At 52.7% G+C, this 20,669-nt stretch overlaps 1 pseudogene; it reads right to left on the bottom strand.

Annotated features, from left to right (window-relative positions):
- LOC127474808 (uncharacterized) overlaps positions 1–20,669 on the bottom strand; it is a 1,366,245-nt pseudogene that overhangs the window by 1,110,682 nt on the left and 234,894 nt on the right.

The following is a 20,669-nucleotide window of genomic DNA, read 5'->3' as shown; positions in this document are numbered from 1 at the left end:
TTGAGGAGTGTGTCTGAGGTGGCCACCTGAATGTTGTGTGAAAGAAAAAAGCTACATGAATGTGTGAATGTGTAAACTTAAAAATACTTTCTGCCGATGTCAAGATTTTAGAGATGTGTAACGTGATTCTGTTGAACCATAGTGATTCCTTATTCTGAATGGGCTCTAAGTTATACAATGGATATTGACAGTTATTGTAATCTTAGTAATAGCTCGTGTTGCCTTTTCTTGCATTACTAGACGTCAAAATACTACGACAAAGAAAGCATTGTTGGCACGAAATAAAAACGGGGGAAATTGTAGTGGATTGGTTAGAAATGCGAGGACATATGAACATGGCTAAGGCTATGGATGAGCTGCTAAAGTATAAGACGCAGTCTGACTAGGCCCATGAGAAAGTCTGAGATAGCAGGGCCATGAGAAAGCGGCAGTGTCCTTGGGTATCCTAAATTGAGCTGGGAAACAGAGCTAGGCATTACCAAAACAAAGGCACTTAACGAGCCGCCTGTGTAAACAATGGGAAGCAGTTAAGATGATATCACCACCTAACCGGGCACCAATAATGAGCCTGATTTCTGTAATATTCATGAACCTATTATAGAGTGTATATTAAGCTACTGTCAATCTACAATAAACGAAGTTCCTGGATTCTCATATTGAGGTGTCTAGAGCTTTCCGTCGCGACGTTAGCTGCCCACAGGCAGAGCAGTGGCTGAAAGCACATTAGGAAGCTCAGATAGACCTACTGAGCACTCTCAGTTCAGATGTCTCAGGGACTTGTCAAAATTAATACTTTCTTAATTATTCCTCCCATTCCTCAAGAGTTGGAAACTGAAACACAATCTCAGGAAATTTCTTTAACCTTATAAAAATCTTTGTCTTGGAAATATTCTGAGAGGGAGTTGAAGCTCTGAGCATGTCCTCCTCCTCTGCACTCCAGATACTCTCAGAGTTGCACTTACAGAATCTGTAGTTGGTGGGCAGTGCCAGCTTTCCCAGATGCCTCCAAAAGCTGCAGTCCCATTGCCCTGCATGACCAGACTTCCTGTGCCAAGATCTGTTAAAAATTCTCCCCCAGTGAGGTCTCAGCATCATTCTACGTCTGACAGCCTTTAACTTCTCTCTGTCTCACTCCCCTGCCCTTGGTGCTGCAGGCAGTGCCCTCAGCCCTGCTGGGCTGTGCAGAGGAGCTGCTCACCAGCAGAGCTGTCTCTTTGAAGCTCTTCTTGCTTGCCAGGAGCTCCCTGTGTGCCAGGAGCCCGGCCCAGCTCAGCAGCACAGCAACAGCCCCAGGCATTTCATGACCCTCAGGGGGGTTTGGTGTTGTTTACATGAGACTCAGTCCCTGAGAGGAAGTTCAAACAACTTTCCAAGAAGTCAAAGTGAGATTGAAACACTGAAGTTTCTTGTATTGCTAATGAGTCTCACTGAGGGCCACAACTGAGAAGGTGTCCCCAGGTTCCAGTTAGAGCAGAAAACTGCAGACAGTGATGACAAGGATGGACAAGCAAGGGAAAGGTGACTCTGATGCTGAATAAACATTGACTTCTTTCCTTAATCCGACGGGCCAAGGCCTGACCCCCAGCCCCTGGGAAGGCAGATCCTGTCCCTGCCTCATTCCTCCGGGCTCTTCCTGGGGCACTGGGATGTGGGATGTGCAATGCCAAGGGCAGGACCATGGGGTGGCACCTGCCAGGCTGCTGAGCAGGGACAAGGAGGCCATGAGGCCCCAGGGCTGCAAGGGCCACTCCCCTCCTCCTGGCATCAGGGGCACAGACAGCAGCCCTGGCCAAAGGCCTGCAGAAGGTGGCTGTGTCAGGGCCTTTCAGCTTCTCCCCATGCCTGTCTCCTCTCCAGCCCAGGCTGTCCTACGGTGTCCACGCCCTGCCCCTTTCCCTGCAGGCTGTCGTCATCCCCCCGGCTGCCCCACCTGGCTGGCACCTTCCTGCACTGACATCTCTGCGTCCTCCCTGGCTCTTCCTGCACATGCAAAGCCTTGGGTTCATCCAGACTCCTCCTGGGTGATTTGTTGCAGCACAGCATTTTCCATGGTGTGAAATTCCTTTTTCCTCATGTCCACTCGGGACCTCCCCAGCTGCACTTGGCATTAATTCTTTCTTTCTCATGCTCTTTTCTGCTATATCAAAAGGATCCACCATCTCTAAATCCTCCCTTCAAGCCCCCTGAGGGCTGTCCTGTACTGTCCTCAGTCTCCACACCATTGAGGCCGCAGCTCCTTAGCCCCTCTCTAGTGCTCATGTGCTTGAGACGTTTAAACCCCATCTTGGGAGATCTCTGGGCTCTCACAGATGTTTGTGGAGATGAAAATATCATGCTCATAGTCTAAGGAAATCACAGTTGCCATGACAACCAGCATGCATTCCCATTGCTATGGTCAGTTACCATGGCAAATAGAATACATTCCCATTGCCACAGTCAGTTACCATGGCAACCATAATACATTCCCATTGCTACAGTCATTGACTGTGGCAACCAGCGTACATTCCAATTGCTATGCTCAGTTACCATGGCAACCATCACACATTCCCATTGCTACTGTGAGTTACCATGGCAACCATCATACAGTCGCATTGATACGGTCAGTGACCATGGCAACCATAATACATTCCCACTGTTATGGTCAGTCACCATGGCAAACAGCATATGTTCTCATTGCCACGGTCAGTTACCACAGCAACTGCCATACATTCCCATTGCTAAGGTCAGTTACCATGGCAACCATCACACATTCCCATTGCTACAGTCAGTTACCATGGCAACAATCATACATTCCCACTGGTATGCTTGGTTACCATGGCAACCAGCATACATTCTCATTGCCATGGTCAGTTACCACGGCAACCATCATACAATGCCATTGGTACAGTCAGTTACCACGGCAACCATCATACATTCCTTTTGCTACCGTCAGTTACCATGGCAACCATCACACATTCCCATTGCTATGGTCGGTTACTATGGCAACCATCACACATCCCCATTGCTGTGGTGAGTTACCATTGCAACCATAATACGGTCCACTGCTACAATCAGTTACCATGGTAACCATCATACATTCCCATTGTTACAGTCAGTTACCGTGGCAATGATCATACATTCCCACTGGTATGCTTGGTTACCGTGGTAACCATCATACACTCCCATTGCTATCATCAGTTACTATGGCAACCAGCATACATCCTCATTCCTACGGTCAGTTACCATGGCAACTACCATACATTCCCATTGCTACAGTAGGTTACCATGGCAACCATCATACAGTCACGTTACTATAGTCATTTACCATGGCAACTAACACACATTCCCATTGCTACAGTCAGTTACCATGGCAACCATCATACTTCCAGTTGCTACAGTCAGTTTATCATGGCAACCATGACACATTTCCATTGTTACGGTCAGTTACCATGGCAACCAGCATACATTCCCATTGCTATGCTCAGTTACCATGGCAACCATCATACATTCCACTTGCTAGGGTCAGTTACCATGGCAACCATCATACATTCTTTAGGTCATGGTTGGTTACCATGGCAACTATCACACATTCCCCTTGCTACAGTCAGTTACCATGATAACCATCAAACATTTCCATTGCTTTGGTCTGTTACCATGGCAACCATCAGACATTCCAGTTGCTAGGGTCACTTACCGTGGCAACCATCATACATTCTTATTGCTATGGTTGGTTACCATGGCAACCAGCATACATTTCCATTGCTACGGTCACTTACCAGAGGAACCATCATACTTCCCACTGGTACAGTTGGTTACCATGGCAACCATCATACATTCCCATTGCTACACCTAGTTTCCATGGCAATCGTCATACAGTCTTATTGCTATGGTCAGTTACCATGGTAACGAGCATACTTTTTTTTGTTCTACAGTCAGTTACCATGGCAACCATCACACATTTCAGTTGCTACAGTCAGTTACCATGGTAACCTTCATGCATTCTTACTGCTATGGTCGGTTGCCATGGCAACCAGCATACATTCCCATTGCTACAGTCAGTTACCATGGAAACTGGCATACATTCCCGTTGCTATGGTCATTTACCACAGGAGCCATCATACTTCCCACTGGTACTGTCGGTTACCATGGCAACCATCATACATTCTCATTGCAACTATCAGTTACCATGGGAACCATCATACCTCTCACTGGTACAGTCAAATACTGTGGCAGCCATCATACATTGCTGTTCCCATGGTCAGGTACCATGGCAACCATCACACATTCCCATTGCTATGGTCGGTTACCATGGAAACCAGCATACATTTCCATTTATACAGTCAGTTACCATGGCAACCATCAGACATTTCCATTGCTATGGGCAGTTATCATGGTAACCAGCATACATTCCTGTTCCTATGGTCGGTTACCATGGCAACCATAATGCATTCTTATTGCTATAGTCAGTTACCATGGCAACCAGCATACATTTCCATAGCTACAGTCAGTTACTATGGTAACCTCTTGGTTCCTCTTGATGAGAAGCAGATGCAAATGAGCCTCCCTGTTGTCCACCAACCTGCCAGCTGTGCTCTAAAGGCCTGTGGCCCAAGGGGTGTCTTCACCAAGACTCTGCACAAACCTCTGGGACTCTTTGCATCCTGTCATGGGGCCTTTCCAGTCAATTACAGGGTTATCAAAGCCAACTTGAATGGGATCTTTGTCTCACTCCACAAGGTCAACCAAACCACTCTCTCCTCTGACCCTCACCCACCAAAGTTCACCCAAGTTGTTCATCCCCTAGAGCAGCTGCAAAGGTCCAAGAAGCTCCTTCCTGCTGAGGACACCTCTCTCCTGCTCTTTCTCTCCTGTGTCTCCTTGGCCTTCTCTCCCAGCCCATCACAGCCCTGCAACCTGGGAACTGTCTCAGCAGGCCTGGGCTGTTTTTGCCTGCAAGTGGAATGAAGAGAGACTTGGGGCTGCAGCTCCTCCTGCCTGTGCCCCACACGCAGGGCATTGGGGCCTGTCTGGCTGCAGCCCCTCAGTGGGGCACCGGGGTAAGAACAGACCTGCAGTGGGGAAAGCTGCTCTGAAAGCCCCGAGAGCTGGGGTGGGCAGAGGCTTTGCTGACAATGGCCTTGGGGGTGGATGTGCTGGGACTCAGGCCCAGGGGGAAAATCCCAGGCCTGATCCCTGAGGAGATCAGCACATGCTGCTGAAATGCTGGGGGAGAGAAGAGCCAGCAGAGGGAGAAAACAAGTGTGGACAGCCTGGGCTGATGTGCTTTGGACTCGTGCCTGGCCCGGCCTTGGCTGGGCAGAGAAGGGACAGCCTTTGTGTTCCTGCAGGGCTGGGATTCACTCCCTGCCCCAAAGGCCCCCAATGTGTCTGAGAAACCCTGGGTGGTGCCTGTCCCACAACTGCTGGGAATGGGGAGGGGGTTCCTGCACAGGCCCTGTGCTGTCCATGGCAGCTGCTGCACTTGTGCTGCAGAGCCCTGGCACCTCCCCTGGCACTACAGGCCCCTCTTTGGCTGTTCAATCCAGGCTCTGCTGCCCTCAATTAGGTTCAGCAGTGAAGGGATGTCCAGGAGACAACTGCCATTGTACTCTGAGGACATGTAGAAAATACCTTGATAAAGAACAGGAGAGAGACCTCCCTCCCTGTGCCACCTGACTCCACTTGGTCACCTGAACACCTCTAGGGGCTGCCCTGGACAGAAGGAACAGTGACAGTGTCTTACATGTGGGCCCCTTCTGCCACTGAAGTTGGCCAAAGCAATGTCCCAGCAGCCTCCAAGAAGATCCCACAGCTGCTGCCCTGTCCCTAGGAACTGCTCCATTGCAGCCTGCAGTTCCCAGCAGGAATCTCGGTCATCTCTGGCCCCTCAGGAGGAACCAGGGCTTTGTGTCCCAGCAGGTCACTCCTGGCTTTGGTCTCCATTCATTCCCATGGGAGCTGGGACAAGGAGTCACCTGCAGGGGCCTGTTTTGGGCCCACTGAAGTGGGGCAGGAGGAATCCCAGCCCATGGGGGTTGTGGAGGGAGCTGAGTGTCCTTCTGGCCCCAGGTCTGCAGAGCCACAAGGAGACACCTCTGTTGACTCAGCTGAGTCCCTTCCCTCAGTGCAGGTGAAGGAGATCCCTCCTGGGCACTGTCTGGGTTTCCTGTCTAATGATGGGACATGGAAAGGGGACTCTTGGACTTAACTCTGTGTCTGTTTGGAGAAATGACAGTGCTGAAAGAAGTGTCTGTGCCCAGCTGAGAGAAGGCCCATCATTATTTCCTTCAGCTGTGTGCCAGCAGGTTCCCCTGGAGCCCCAGGGAGAGCTGGAGGGAGCCCAGAGGGGCAGAGAAAGGGCTGCCTGGGGCTGTTGTTGTGCTGCTGAGCTGGGCCAGGCTCCTGGCACACAGGGAGCTCCTGGCAACCAAGAGCTTCAAAGAAACAGCTCTGCTGGTGAGCAGCTCCTCTGCACAGCCCAGCAGGGCTGAGGGCACTGCCTGCAGCACCCAGGGCACAGGAGAGAAGGCAGAGAGATGAGAGGCAGCCTGGGCTGGGAGGTGACTGAGCTCTCACTACAGGAGAAACCTTCCCAGGATTTGAAGGAAGAATTCTCTGCCTGTAGGAAAGTTCAACTTGCCTTCCTGGAGGCATCTCCTAAAGCTGGCACATCCCACAGCTTCTAGGATCTTTCAGCAGGACTCTCCCAGTTGCTGCAGTGCAGGGGAAGTGGCCATATGGCAGAGCAGGGCAGGAGCTGCAGGCAGCAAGGGCAGAGAGGAGAAGGGAGCAGGAGGTTCAAGGGATCCTGGGCTGGGAGGACAGGGCAGAGCTGCTCAGGGCAGGAACCTTGCCAGCCCTTTGCCACGCTCAGGCTCTGGCTGCAGAGCAGTGCAGGTGAGTTCCTGCAAGTGCCTCTCCCAGCTGCCAAATGGCAGCAGTGGCAGGAGCTGTCAGGATGGCTCTGCTGGATTTGCTGGGGTGCAGCAGGAGAAGCTGCTGCAGAGCAGGACTTGCTGCTGCCCCATCAGAGGCCCAGGGCCAGAAGGTTCCCTGTGCCAGGGCTGGCTGTGGGGTGGGAAGGTGGGGGTGCAGCCAGGGGTGCCCAGGGCTGTGGGGCAGAGCAGGGTCCTGCCCCCAGGGCTCTGTGTGCTGGGCAGGGACTCTGCTGCCTGCCAGGGTCAGCTCTCAGCCCGGCCAAGGAGCTGCCACGGGGCTGGGGGAGAAGGGCTGTGGGGAAGGAACAACTGCTGGGAGGGCTGAGCAGGGCAGAGTCCTTCTGATCTCCAAAGTGGGCTGCAGGGATGGGGGCTGGTCACAGCTCCAGATCAAAGCAGGAAATTTCCCAGAAGGTGTTTGCAAGATGCACAGACAGACAGGGGATACCCTAAAGAGAATGAACCAGTTCTTTCAGTGTTATACTCTGGGTTGTCTGGGTGCTGACTGCAACAGAGAAATCAATCTCTGAGCATAGGAGGAATCACTTGAACTTGAACTCTGTTAGATTAGAGAGGATTGAACCCAAGAGTGTCAGACATCAAAACTGTCATATAGAAAGCACCAGTGTCACTTTTCCAGCCTTTTCAGTGTTGCTCTAACATTGCCATCAGAGCCTGCCCAGCCAGAGATGCCCCTGGGCAGTGCCCTGTGCTGCTGGGAGGGCTCTGCAGGGCAGAGCTTAGCCCCCAGGGCTGGGATGGGCTCTGGCAGCACTGGCAGGGCCCAGCCCTGGGCCCAGGGAAGCAGCTGCTGGCAGGGACAGCTCCAGGCAGCAGAGCCCTGGGCAGGGAGTGGGGGGCAAGTGCCCCCAAGGCCTGGGGGAGGGGGTGTTCAGGCAGCTCTGGGGGCCCTTCCCTGCAGCTCTGCTGGGCACTGTGTGCTGGGCCATAGAAATGAGGATTCCTGCAGTGGAAAAGAACCTTCCCCAGGTGTGATGGTAAAAATAGAAAACACAGGTACAATTATTCTAACTACAGACTAAGCTTCTGCTCTGCAGCCCCAGCTCTTCTGAGTCATGGGTGTAGAGATGGAACTTTTGTATTCAAGGTCTCTTACATCTGACATTCCTTGTGTGTGTGAGAGCTTTACCAAAAAATTCCATTTCCTCCTGGAACAGAGCAAAACTGACTCCTTGGCAGTGAATTTGGTGACATTTGACACATTGATTTCTTTTAGAAATGGAGTTGCTTTTTCACAGAGGTCTGTCTGAACCGTTCCCTGTCCTTTCCTTTTTTGAACAGACCCTGTGCTAAGAAGCAGCAAATGTCCAACAGCAGCTCCATGGCCCAGTTCCTCCTCCTGGCATTCGCAGACAGGCGGGAGCTGCAGCTCCTGCACTTCTGGCTCTTCCTGGCCATCTCCCTGGCTGCCCTCCTGGCCAACGGCCTCATCCTCAGCGCCGTAGCCTGTGACCACCACCTGCACACCCCCATGGGCTTCTTCCTGCTCAACCTCTCCCTCACAGACCTGGGCTGCATCTGCACCACTGTCCCCAAAGCCATGCACAATTCCCTCCAGAACAACACAACCATCTCCTACATGGGATGTGCTGCACAGGCCTTTTTCTTTTATTTCTTCATGTCAGCAGAGTTTTCCCTCCTCACCATCATGTGCTACGACCGCTACGTTGCCATCTGCAAACCCCTGCACTACGGGACCCTCCTGGGCAGCAGAGCTTGTGCCCACATGGCAGCAGCTGCCTGGGCCACTGGCTTTCTCTATTCTCTGCTGCACACAGCCAGTACATTTTCCCTGCCCCTGTGCCAGGGCAATGCCCTGGACCAGTTCTTCTGTGAAATCCCACACATCCTCAAGCTCTCCTGCTCACACTGTTACATCAGGGAACTCTGGCTTCTCATGTTTTCCATCTCTTTAGTATTTGCTTGTTTTGTTTTCATTGTTTTCTCCTATGTGCAGATCTTCAGGGCTGTGCTGAGGATCCCTTCTCAGCAGGGACGGCACAAAGCCTTTTCCATGTGCCTCCCTCACCTGGCTGTGGTCTCCCTGTTTGTCAGCACTGGCACATTTGCCTACCTGAAACCCCCCTCCATCTCCTCCTCATCCCTGGATCTGGTGGTGTCAGTTCTGTACTCAGTGGTTCCTCCAGCACTGAACCCCTTCATCTACAGCCTGAGGAACCAGGAGCTCAAGGATGCCCTGAGAAAAATGCTGACTGGATGCTTTTCAGGAGCAATAAAGTGCCTGTTTTCTGGTGTGTAGCATTCAGAATGGGATTCCTTAATGGCCCAGCCTTCCTGCTCAGGTTTTTCTTGCAGGTCATTGCATTCTTCTTGTAATAATTTTCTGTGCAATGAAATATTATTATGCATCTGCCTTCTAATTTAGTGTCTACCCATTGAATTTGACCCAGAGATGTAAAAATGATGAATTGTGCTCTCTGAGCATTTAAACAAAATAAAGGACCCTGCAGTGCCTTCTTTGTCCAAGACCCTTCTTCTAAGATGTTCCTAAAGGAGAGCACACTGCAGGACAGGGTGTATTTGCAAACAGGAAGGGGGCAATAATCCCAGCCCAGCAGCACTGCCAGGGAGCAGCAGTGCTTGGTCTTCCCAGAGCTGCTCTCTTGCCACTTCCACACTGTCCTCCTGAGCCCCTTTCTCACTGTAAGGCCTGAGTGCTCTCTGAGCACAGTCCTGTGGGTTGGAAGCCCTTGGAGCACAGGCAGGGACAGGCCCTGGGAACTTGTGAAGCAGAGCTGGGCTCCCTTACAGCATCTCCAGGATGCTTTGGGATCTTCTGAGGCCACTGCATGTACTGGGTCACTTCTTCTGTCACCTTGCTCCAGGGCTGGAACTCTCCTGCAGTGTCCCCATGACACTCCTGCTCTCTGCTTTCCAGGTTCCATTTTTAGATCCAGTCTTCCCCTCCTGTTCACAGGGACATCCTGGGAGTGCTTCAGAGCTGCCATCCTGGGGCAGCTCCTGCCCAGCGTGGGCAGGCACAAGGTCTCTCCACCTGCTCCTCTCACCTCCCCAGTGCCACTGTTTTCTGCAGATTCCTCCTCCTTGCCCAGCACAGCCCTCCTGGCACAGTTGGACACAGCCCTTGTTCTACCCCCTCCTCAGGCACCTGCCCAACCCCCTCAGCTCCAGCCTGATGGCCAGAAACCTTCAGGGCAGGGAGGCACTGGGGAAAATGCTGAGGAAACCTTTCAGCTGCACTCAAATCCAATTGGAGGGGTTGGCCTCGAGGAAGAAATCCCTTCCCGTTCTCCAGAACCACCAGGTCAGCCTGTGTTGTGTCCTGGGCACTCCTCTGGAAGTGTGGGCTATGGAAAAGGTTTTGGTGTCAGGGATATTGAGAAGGCTGGGCAGTGTCACTGGGAGACCTGTCCCAAACCCTTGGAAAGGCCAGAGCCATCCCAGAGCTTCCTGGGGCCTTGGCAAAGGCAGACATGGAAGCAGTCTGCAAACAGGGCAGCAAGGAGGGGTGGCAGAGTTCCAGACTGCTCAGGCTCAGCAGGGAAGGGGAATATGGCAAGTCCTCCTGCAGCCATTGCCAGGCATGGGAAGGACAAGGCAGGGATTGCAGAACCCCTGTGGGAGGGAATAGAGGATGTTGTGTGCCCAGACTTTATCAAGGCCCTTGACATGGTGTCCTGTGGTCTCCTTATGGCCAGAGTGGTGAGAGCTGGACTGAAGAAGTGGAAGATGTGGTGGGTGGGAAGTTGCTGAATGAAGAGTGACAAATCAAATCCATGGTACAAAGTCCTCTTGGCAGCAACTTCCTGATGAAAACCCTCAGTGACCAGCCCTTGAACACCACTGTAGAACATCTTTATTATCACTCTGTACATTGGGACAAAATGTATTTTCAAGTCCGTTGTGAATGATGTCAAATTTCAGGGAGCCCTTGAGCAACCTGTCCTGGTTTAAAGATACATATTGGGATGGGAACTCCAATAAAATGAATTCACTCTTCTTTTATTCCCCACCACTACAGGGAGACAAAATACAAGAAGGTATAAGTAAAAAAATAAGAATTTACTGGCAAGAAATATAGCAGCAAAACCAGCAATACCAACAGAACAGTTCAAAGCAACAGCCTCTCCTCTCTCCACCTGCCCTAATTCGCTTTTGTAAACAGATAAAAACACCTGCCTCCCTTCCCCCTTTTCCTCCTGAATGAAAAAAGAACAAAAAAGAAAACCAGGGGAAAAGAGGGGGCAAAGCAAAATGTGGGAAACTCTCTGATCTAAGCTGCGCTGCCCAAGAACACGCTGACTCCAGAGGTGTCCAAGTGGGGCAGAGCCGGCGACTCCGGTCCGTGCGGCGGCGGGGGGGAGGCAGCGGCTCTGCTTGATAACATGGAGTTCTGGGGAGGCACAGTGGGTGCCATGAGACTCTTCACTGTCACTAGGGCCCCTGGGTTCCATGAGAGTCCACAGTGTCCCTGCATTCCTTTGGTTCCATGAGGCCCTGCAGTGTCACAGTTCCACTTGATTCCGTGACATTACAAAGAATCAGAATGGCCCCTTGATTTAAGGCCAACTGCACATGGGGCTGCCTTGGGGGGAGTGTGGGCACCCAGACAAGGGAGTTGTCACCCCCCTGGACTCAGCCCTGGGGTCACCACATCTGGACTGGTCTGTCTGTCTGTGAGGTTCCCCATTCTGGAGGAATGAGGAAGAACTGGAGAGGGTCTAGAGGAGATCTGACAGGATCTCCATATTGGAAATAGAATGAAATCTCCACAAAGAGTAGCACTGAAGGTTCAGACTGAAGGTGAGGAAAAAGAAATGTCATTCAGTGGGGACCCTTGTGGTGCAAGAGGTCACCCAGAGGGAGTCAGGATCAGCCCATGGCTTTGTGTTCCAGGGAACAGCCAGAGCTGGTGCAGAGCCATCAGGGAGGGTCTAGAAATGCTGCTGGGAGGGGGTGGGAAAGCAGGAGGGGTGTGTGCAGCCTGCAAGGCCAGAGCAGCAGCAGGGCCAGGGCAGGACAGCCTGCAGGAGAGATGGCCAAGGGCTCTGGCAGGGCTGCAAGGCCCAAAGGCACCCAGGCCTTTGTCCCCTTGCCTCTGGCAGCTGCCTCTGCCACTCAGGCCACCACAAGCAACTTGCCTGGCAGGTTCTGCCCTTGGGTTCTGCCTCGCCCCTCCCTCAGCAGCCTGGCAGGGGTTGCCCAGTTTTGGGCCTTTGTTGTTCCTCCCCCTCCCATCCCAGTGCCCCCCAAACAGCCCTGAGCCAGCCGGGAGGGACAGGATCTGCTGGGCCAGGGCCTGGGGCTCAGGCCTTGGCCTTTGTGCTCCACAAAACCAAGGCAGGCTTTGCTCAGCATTGCAGGGGCCTGCCCAGAGCCTTTGTCTGCCTGCACTCCTGGCCTCCAAGGAGCTGCTCCAAGGAGTCCCTGGGGAGGCTTTGGCAGTGCCTGCCCTCAGTGGGGCCCAGCAATGCTTCAAGGCACTTGCACTTTGGCTTCTGACTTCTTCAGCAGCTGCTTCAATCTTCTCTCAGTTCCTCAGGATCATGGGCTGGGCTGCAAACACACTGTGGGGCTCATTAAAGTCCAGAAATCCCTCAGGATCTCTTTGTCTTCATTTAATTGCCTTCAAGGCAATTTCAAAACAAGTCTTCAAAATTTGTACTTTTTTTGTTTTAATTCAATGATGGCTATTTTTAAGTTAAGAGAAGAGGTGATAGAGATGTTCTCCAAGTGATCTTGATGCTGAGTGTCTCCTCAGGGGATCCACACTGACCCTGGATAATCAACCTTGCTCCTCACCCCCCAGCCTCACCAGTTCTGACATGGCCCATCTTGGACTGACAGCTGATGCAGCTCCAAACACACTGTGGGACCCATTAAAACACTGAAAAACAAATTATTTTTCTTTCTTTAATTGTCTTCAAGACGTCAACAACAAATTAGAGTTGTTTTGCAGTTTAGCTAAGGAGGAAGATTTTAAAGTGGAAGTCATGAAAAATATATATTTTTGGGTGAAAGAAAATGATTTACACAGAGCCTTGGGAATGCAAGAGGGTCAGGGCACAAAGGATTTGGATCCAAAGATAAGGGGCAAAAGAGATTAGTAGCACTTAATCACTGACCAATTGAACAATTATCAACTGGTTCAATAGCATTTGCTACAATTTTAACAGTGACTGAATTACAGATTCACAATAACAACATTTATCATCATCATGTCTAGGCTTCGTGAACCACCACAGTCAATTCACACCCACACCCAGGCAGAGATGTGTGGACACATCAATAGCTGGCTGTGGAAAGGTCCCTCTCCCAAATTCTCCTTGTTGTCAGGGAAACACTCCCCCAAATGCCTTTGTGTTTGCCAACAGACAAGGGTCCCAGCTGGAGGAGTGTTTGTTGAGGGGGATCAGAATTGTCCTGGGCACCAGCGAGGGTCTTTGGAGTGTTGCAAACTGGAGGGTTCCCGAGCTGGGAGAGGCTGCCAGAGGTGTCCCACTGAGAGGGAGGTGCTGGGGAGCTGCCAGGGCATCCCGCAGCCCTGCTGATTGTGGGCTCACAAGGTGACTGGCTTTAGTTATCTGCTGAATTTCCATCCTGGTGTCAGGAATGACTGGAGTTTCCAAAATATTTGGGAATTGTATCCAAACTGTTCCATTTGGGTTACGATTCAGTCAGGGAATGTTCCAAGGTTTTCATGGGGTGACTCATTATGCTGTGTTCCCCAGCTCTTACACCCATCCCAGTCAGCTGGATGGTTCATTGACAATGTGTCCCGAGGGGCAGCACCTCCGACCCCATAGAAACCCCTCCCCTGGATTAGGAAACCTTTGGAATTCAGGAGGTGTCCCAGTGGAGCATGAAAATGAACAGCAGTTTTCCCAAAGCCCAGCCCCAAGCAGAACAAAGCCAGGCCCCATCAGTGTCAGAGCAAAGGTCCCCCATGGCTGTGTCCCTGTGGCCGCTGAGGCGGCAGCGCAGGCCCGAGGCGGTGCCGGGTCCCGGTGCAGCCGGGGCAGAGCGGCGGCTGCGCGAGCGGCAACCCCGGCGGTGAGTGCGGCAGCCCCGTGGGAGCGGCGGCTCCGGGCACAGACGCCGGCGGCAGCCGCTGTGGCTCCTGGAACCCAGTGGCCATTGGGACACTGCAGGGCCTGCTGGAATCCAGGGGCCGGGGGGACACTGGGGAGCCTCTTGGAGCCAAGGGAACCCTGGGATGTTTTGGAACATCCTGGAATCAAGGGGCCATTGTGACACTGCAGGGCCCCATGGAACCAAAGGAACCCTGAGAGTTTTTGAAACCTGATGGAATAAAGGGGCTGTTTCTGGCAGGATGCTCTGCTTTGGTAATACCTAAAAAATGGTCAGAGATTGCAAACAATGCACACTCTCTGTGATGAGTTACTGCTGGTGCCAAGGTGCTGTTTTTAATGTTGAATTATGCTAAACCCAAAATGCTTCAAAAAACTTCAAACACACATCCTGCTTTCTGAAGCAGGATTTGACAGATAAGCTGCTTCCTGGCCTGCAAATATGTCTGGCAGTCAAACCCATGATACCTATAAAAACCCCGTCCAACTTTCACGTGTCAGATTCTTCTACAGACTTCCTTGAAGTGTGTGGAGTTTCTGCCATGAAGCAGGGACAGCTCTTCATGGTCACTGCCCAGGGGTTGGGTGGAAGACAAAGAATTAACCCCTGTCATTGTGTGATGAGTTACCTCAATCTCTGTTTCAGGATTGTTTCTTTTTGCTGGCTTTGATCCAATTGCTTTAATAGAATGACTTTGATAGACTGCACTGCCCTATCTTACACTATACTGCTAGGGGTTTTTGGCTTTTATACTGTCCAGTAAATAATTCTCTTTAAAGTCTTTTTTCTGTTCACTTGTCTGATCAATTGTCTATTCATTTGTCATAATAAATAATTAATTTTATAGATATATTTCTGATTTGCCATCAGTAAAACCTGCAGGACAAAATGATTGAATCACACCTATAGAATTTCTTTGGTTTAAACCAAAATTGGAGCCTGAGATTGGATCCAGCCCCCCCCAGGCTCCTCTCTGAGAAGGAATTTAGAAAGCAAGGGGGTCCTTTCTGCCCCTCGTAGCTCAACAAGACGGCTTCTGCCATCAACTTTGTCTAAGCCTTCCACCCCCCAGCCCCAAGCCGTGACACATGGGCATGTCTTGTCTATGCAGTGCAAACATGGACTCCTGAGCTGGTCATTTGCTGTCCCTCCTTGGAGGGAAGAACAAGCCCAATGGCCTGGGGTGAGAGGCCAGTACTGGGAGCGGCGCTGGCTGTGCCAGGGCACTGCTGGGTGCCCCCACCCTGAGCACTCCCCCCCTCGTGCTGGTCACTGCTGTTTTCCTCTGCAGGGCGTTGTGTTGGGCACATCCTGGAGAGCAAAGTGGAAAGCAGATGGAAGCTTTGAGGCCCTGGCCTGAGGAGATGCCCCTGCAGGATGGCAGTGCTGCTGCAGAGGTCAGCTCTGTGCCAGCAGTGCCCGTGGCTGTCCCTGCCTGCAGTCCCTGGACAGTCCTGCAGCAGGACTGGCACCGACTGCCAGAGCACTGAGGCCTCCAACAACACAGGGCTCTGCAGGACAGTGTGGAAGGGAAGGGAGAGGAGGCCAGGCAGGAGAAGGGCTGCTGCTCCCTGGCAGTGCTGCTCTGCTGGGACTCTTTTCTGGCCCAGCTCTGCACAGAGGCACCGACCCTGTAGCTGCAGAGAAGTCAGAGAGGAAAGATGTCAGGCAAACAAGCCAATGCAGAGTTCTTTATTTGGTATTTAAGCAGACAGTGAGTACAATTCCCAATTTATACAGTCTCTAGGCCAGGCTAGAAAGGCAAGCACTGAATTGAAAGTTATATATCTGTATATATATATATATATATTCAACACCTGAGGATGTATTCTGTAGAATGTGTCATAGATATTTGGGTTGGGTCTGGTTGAGCTGCAGTTCAGTTCCCCACAGCAGCCCTCCCAGGGCTGGGCTTGGCATTGGCAGCTGGAAGGGTGTTGAGAACACCCCAGTGTTTTGGCCACTGCTGAGCACAGCACCAACACTGGGACATTCCTTCCTTAGCTGAGGGCAAGAGTCTGGCAGGGGACCCAAGTAGGCCAGCTGAGCCCAACTGACCCAAGGGACATTGCAGCCCATGGGAGGTCAGCTCAGCTCTAAAAGCTGAGGCCCGGAGCAGGAGGGGGGCATTCATTGTCTGATGGCTGCCTGCTGAGGAACCGTCCCGCGGACCCAAGCCCTGCTCCTCGGGAGTGGCCGACCATGGCTGCTCATGGGAAGCAGAGAACAAACCCTGCTACCTCCTGCTTCTGTGTGCACATGCTTCGTTTTGCTTTTTGCTTTAATAAAACTGCCTTATCCCAACCCACTATTTTGTTTTTCCCACCTTACTCTCTCCCATGTCCTGCTGGGAAAGGGAGTGATAGAGCGACTGGGAGGGCACCTGGTGTCCAGCCAAAGTCAACCCACCACACACCTGAACACTTCCAGAGACTGCACCACCTCCCTGGGCTACTTGTTCCAATGCCTGAACACTCTCGCAGTGGGAAAAGTTTGTTTGTAACATCTAATCTGAGCCTCACCTGATGCAACTGATGGCCATTTCCTCTCTTCCTGTCACTAAAGGCTTTGCGGAAGAGACCGACCCCCATCCCATTGTAGAGAGCAATGAGGTCCCCCCTGAGCCTCCCCTTCTCCAGACTCAACCAGCCCAGTTCCCTCAGCCGTCCCTCAGCAGACATGTTTTCCAGAGCCTTCCCCAGCTCCGTTCCCTTCTCTGGACACGCTCCAGCCCCTCAAGGGCCTTTTGGCACTGAGGGGCCAGAACTGGACACAGCACTCCAGCTGGGGCCTCCCCAGTGCCCAGCACAGAGGGGCAATCAGTTCTCTGCTCCTGCTGGCCACACTCTTCTCCACAAAGGCCACGATGCCCTTGGCCTTCTTGCCCCCCTGGGCACACTCTGCCTCATATCCAGCCCCTGTCAAGCAGCACCCCCAAGTCCCTTCCTGCTGAGCAGCTCTCCAGCCCCTCTGCCCCCAGCCTGGAGCGTTCCAGGGGGTTGTTGGGACCAAAGGGCAGACCCTGACACTTGGCCTTATTGATCCAGCCTGTCCAGATCCCAGAGCATGTTCCAGCAAGGACATGGTGGAACCTCATGGAACCAAGGACCATTGTGACCGTGCAGGGCCTTCTGGAGCCAAAGGAGCCCTGGGACACTGTGGAATCTTATGGAATAAAGGCAGCAGTGTCATCCTGGGAAAACTCCTGGAATTCAGGGCCCATTGTGACACTGCAGGTTCCCACGGAACAAAAGGAACCCTGGGACGCTGCAGAAACTCCTGGAACCAAGGGACCATTGGGACACTGAGGGGGATGATGGAATCAGGAGTCCATTGGGACAGTCCAGGGCCTCATGAAATCAAAGGAATTCTGGGACACTGTCCAACCTCCTGGAATCAAGGGTTCCTGCTGACATGTGTGTCCTCCTGGAACCAAGGGAGCCCAGAGATATTTCTGAACCTCCCAGAATCCAGGGGCCATTGGGACCCTGCAGAACCTCCTGCATTCAAGTGCTCCTTGTGAAACTGCAGGCTCTCCTGGAACCCAAGGATTCCTGGAACACTGCAGAGCTCACGGAACCAAGGGGCCACTGTCCCACTGCAGCTCTTTCTGAAGCACAAGGGACACTGGGACAATGGGAAATCTCCGAGAATCCAAAGGGCATTTGGGGACTGCAGGGCCTCATGGAACTAAAGGAACCTTTGGAGACTGTGGAAGCTCATGGAATCCAGGGGCCATTGGGACATGTGGGGCCTCCTGGAAGTAAAGGAACCCTGAGAATTTTTGTGGGAACAAGTTAAGGCAGCAGCAGCTGCATTCAGTTAATCAGGATCCAAAAGGAGTGTTTTGGCCCTGACTGGTGTTTTCCATCCAGAGAGTGCTGTTTGCCAAAGTGGAAACCACTTGGAACGCTCTGCATGGCAGCCTGTGTTTTTGTCTGGTGGCTGAACACAGCCAGCACATGAGGGGAGGGGAATGTGTGGGATCAGGGCACTGCTTTGGGGCCATGCTGGGAATTCCGGTGGACTAAAAGACAAAGCCCAGGCGCTGTTTCCAAAGGAACCCCAATGAAAGGGGGACGCTGGAAAGATGGGCGGACAAGTCCTGAAATGGAACTCTGTGTGTGCAGCCTCATTTTCTCCTTCAGCAGCCATAGGAGAGGGGGCAAAAAGTGGGGGTTGGGAGCCCAAAACTGTTTTGGAGGGAAACTGGAGATTGAGGGGACAATGGGAAAGTGGGAGGAACAGGGAGAAGGGTGGAAAAGAGAGGATAGTCTGGTAGGTCTGGCAGTCCCATGGGGGTCTTTGGGCACAGGGGGCTGTGAAAGGGGGGGGGTGAACCTTGAGCTTCCAACTTACTGTGGGGTGCTGGGGGCTGCTGGATCCAATCTCAGCCTTGGATTATGCCAACAGTTTAATTTAGAGGAATTACAGAGGTGTGACTGAAACACTTAGGTCACCCAGCTTTTAATGATGGCAAATCAAATCTATTGATACAAATGAGTTATTTAGGGTTACAAATGACCAGACAAAAGATCTTCATCAGGATTATTTACTGCACAATAGAAACACTAAAACTACCAGTAGTGAAGGACTATTGCTTTACATATGACAGTGGTTGACACTAAAGCAATTCTACTCAAGGTGGCACAAAAGCAATAATTCCTAATTAGAGATGGATGGAACTCCCTCAGACCAATGCTCGGGGGGAGATCTCTGCTCTCAACCTCCAGCGGTGACCTTGGGGGGTCCCCAGTCAAGGCAGGAATCTCCACACTCCCCCCAAGAAGGGTTCTGTTGGAAGAAGCTGCCCCTGGGAAAGGGGACTGGCCCTTTCTCGTCAAAAGGGACAGACTGACAGTCACTGGACTCAGAGGTTGCCTCACCATCAGGGGCTTCATTCACGTTGGAAGCAGCAGCCAAAATTCTTCCTGCACTCGAGGCACTGGTAGGGCTTCCCTTACTGGTGGGTCCGTTGGTGTCTGGTCAAGCCAGACCTGTTGGTGAAACTCTTCCCACACTCCCCACACTTGTAGGGTTTCTCCCCGGTGTGGATGCGCTGGTGCCTGACGAGGGTGCAGTTCCGCTTGAAGCCCTTCCCGCAGTTGGTGCAGCGGAAGGGCCTCTCATCCGTGTGCGTCCGCTGGTGCTGGAGGAGATGTGAGCTGCACTGAAACCTCTTCCCACATTCCCCACACGTGTAGGGCCGTTCCCCAGTGTGGATGCGCTGGTGGGTGATGAGGTTGGAGCTGTTCCTAAAGCTCTTCCCACATTCCTCACAGAGGTAGGGACATTCCCCAGTGTGGATGTGCTGGTGTTGGATCAGGCTGGAGCTTTTCGTAAAGCTCTTCCCACATTCCTCACAGAGGTAGGGACGTTCCCCAGTGTGGATGAGCTGGTGTTGGATCAGGCTGGAGATGCTCTTGAAGTTCTTCCCACATTCCCCACACGTGTAGGGCTGTTCAGCAGTGTGGCTGTGCTGGTGGCTGAGGAGGCTGGAGTTGTACCTGAAGCTCTTCCCACATTCCCCACATGTGTAGGGCTGTTCCCCGCTGTGGATGCGCTGGTGGTAGAGGAGGCTGGAGTTGTACCTGAAGCTCTTCCAACATTCTCCACACGTGTAGGGCCGTTCCCCAGTGTGGATGCGCTGGTGGGTGCGGAGGTTGGACCTCTGCCTGAAGCTCTTCCCACATTCCCCACACGTGTAGGGCCGTTCCCCAGTGTGGATGCGCTGGTGGGTGCGGAGGTTGGACCTCTGCCTGAAGCTCTTCCCACATTCCCCACACGTGTAGGGACGTTCGCCAGTGTGGATGTACTGGTGTTCCATCAGGTGGCTGTTGTTCCTGAAACTCTTCCCACATTCCAAGCACCTCAAGGGCTTTTCCCTGCTGGGAGGCTGATCAGGGACCACCAGGTCAGAGCTCCCCCTCAAGCTCCGGCCGCCTTCCCAGCACAGGCTGGCTCTTTCCTCCTCAGAGCACCCTGGGCTGGCTTTGGAGCCCCTCCTGCGGGGGGATCTCCGGCCCTTTTCCTCCCCGCTGCCTTCCTGCGCCGGGGAGCCCTTCAAAACGGCCTCTCCCACCAGGGTCTCACGGGGGGATTTGTCCTCCGGGCTCTCCCTCCTCAGCTCAGGGCCTGGGGCAGGAAGCAAGAAGGACAGGCAGGGGATTTGCCTCCGGCCCACAGGGAAGGCCAAGGACATCCCCCCAACTCCGGCCCCGGCAGGACGGCGGCGCCAGCGGGGTTGTCCTGCAGCCGGGGCCATGCTGGGCTGACAGAGCCAGCACAACACCCGCCCAAAGGGACACTGACTTCCTCCTCACCTGCCTGGGGGGCCCAAGGCATCTTCCTCTTCCTCGCAGCCTCCTCCTCCATCCGACCAAGCTTTGGGAAGGACAAATCCTGATGGGGGGAAAACAAGGGCTGAGCACGTTGGCTTGGGGGTTCCTCCTGCCCAAGTCCATCTCTAGAACTCACCGGGCATCCTGTGTCCATAAAAACCTCCAAAACACCAAGACTCATCCCAGAAAAACCCAAATCATCGACATTCAGGCAAAAGCCTATAAGAAATAGTGAGAAGACTCCTGCCCCCCCAAACCGCAAAAAGTTGAGATTCAGTTAAAAAATACTCTAAAATATGAAGATTAGCCCAAAAAA

Source organism: Manacus candei, unplaced genomic scaffold (assembly GCF_025592945.1).
Source record: "Manacus candei isolate 608988 ecotype Guabito, Panama unplaced genomic scaffold, ASM2559294v1 h1tg000045l, whole genome shotgun sequence".
Classification (NCBI taxonomy): domain Eukaryota; kingdom Metazoa; phylum Chordata; class Aves; order Passeriformes; family Pipridae; genus Manacus; species Manacus candei.
Note: the sequence above shows the minus strand (reverse complement) of the source record. Positions and strands in the feature narration are given on the sequence as shown.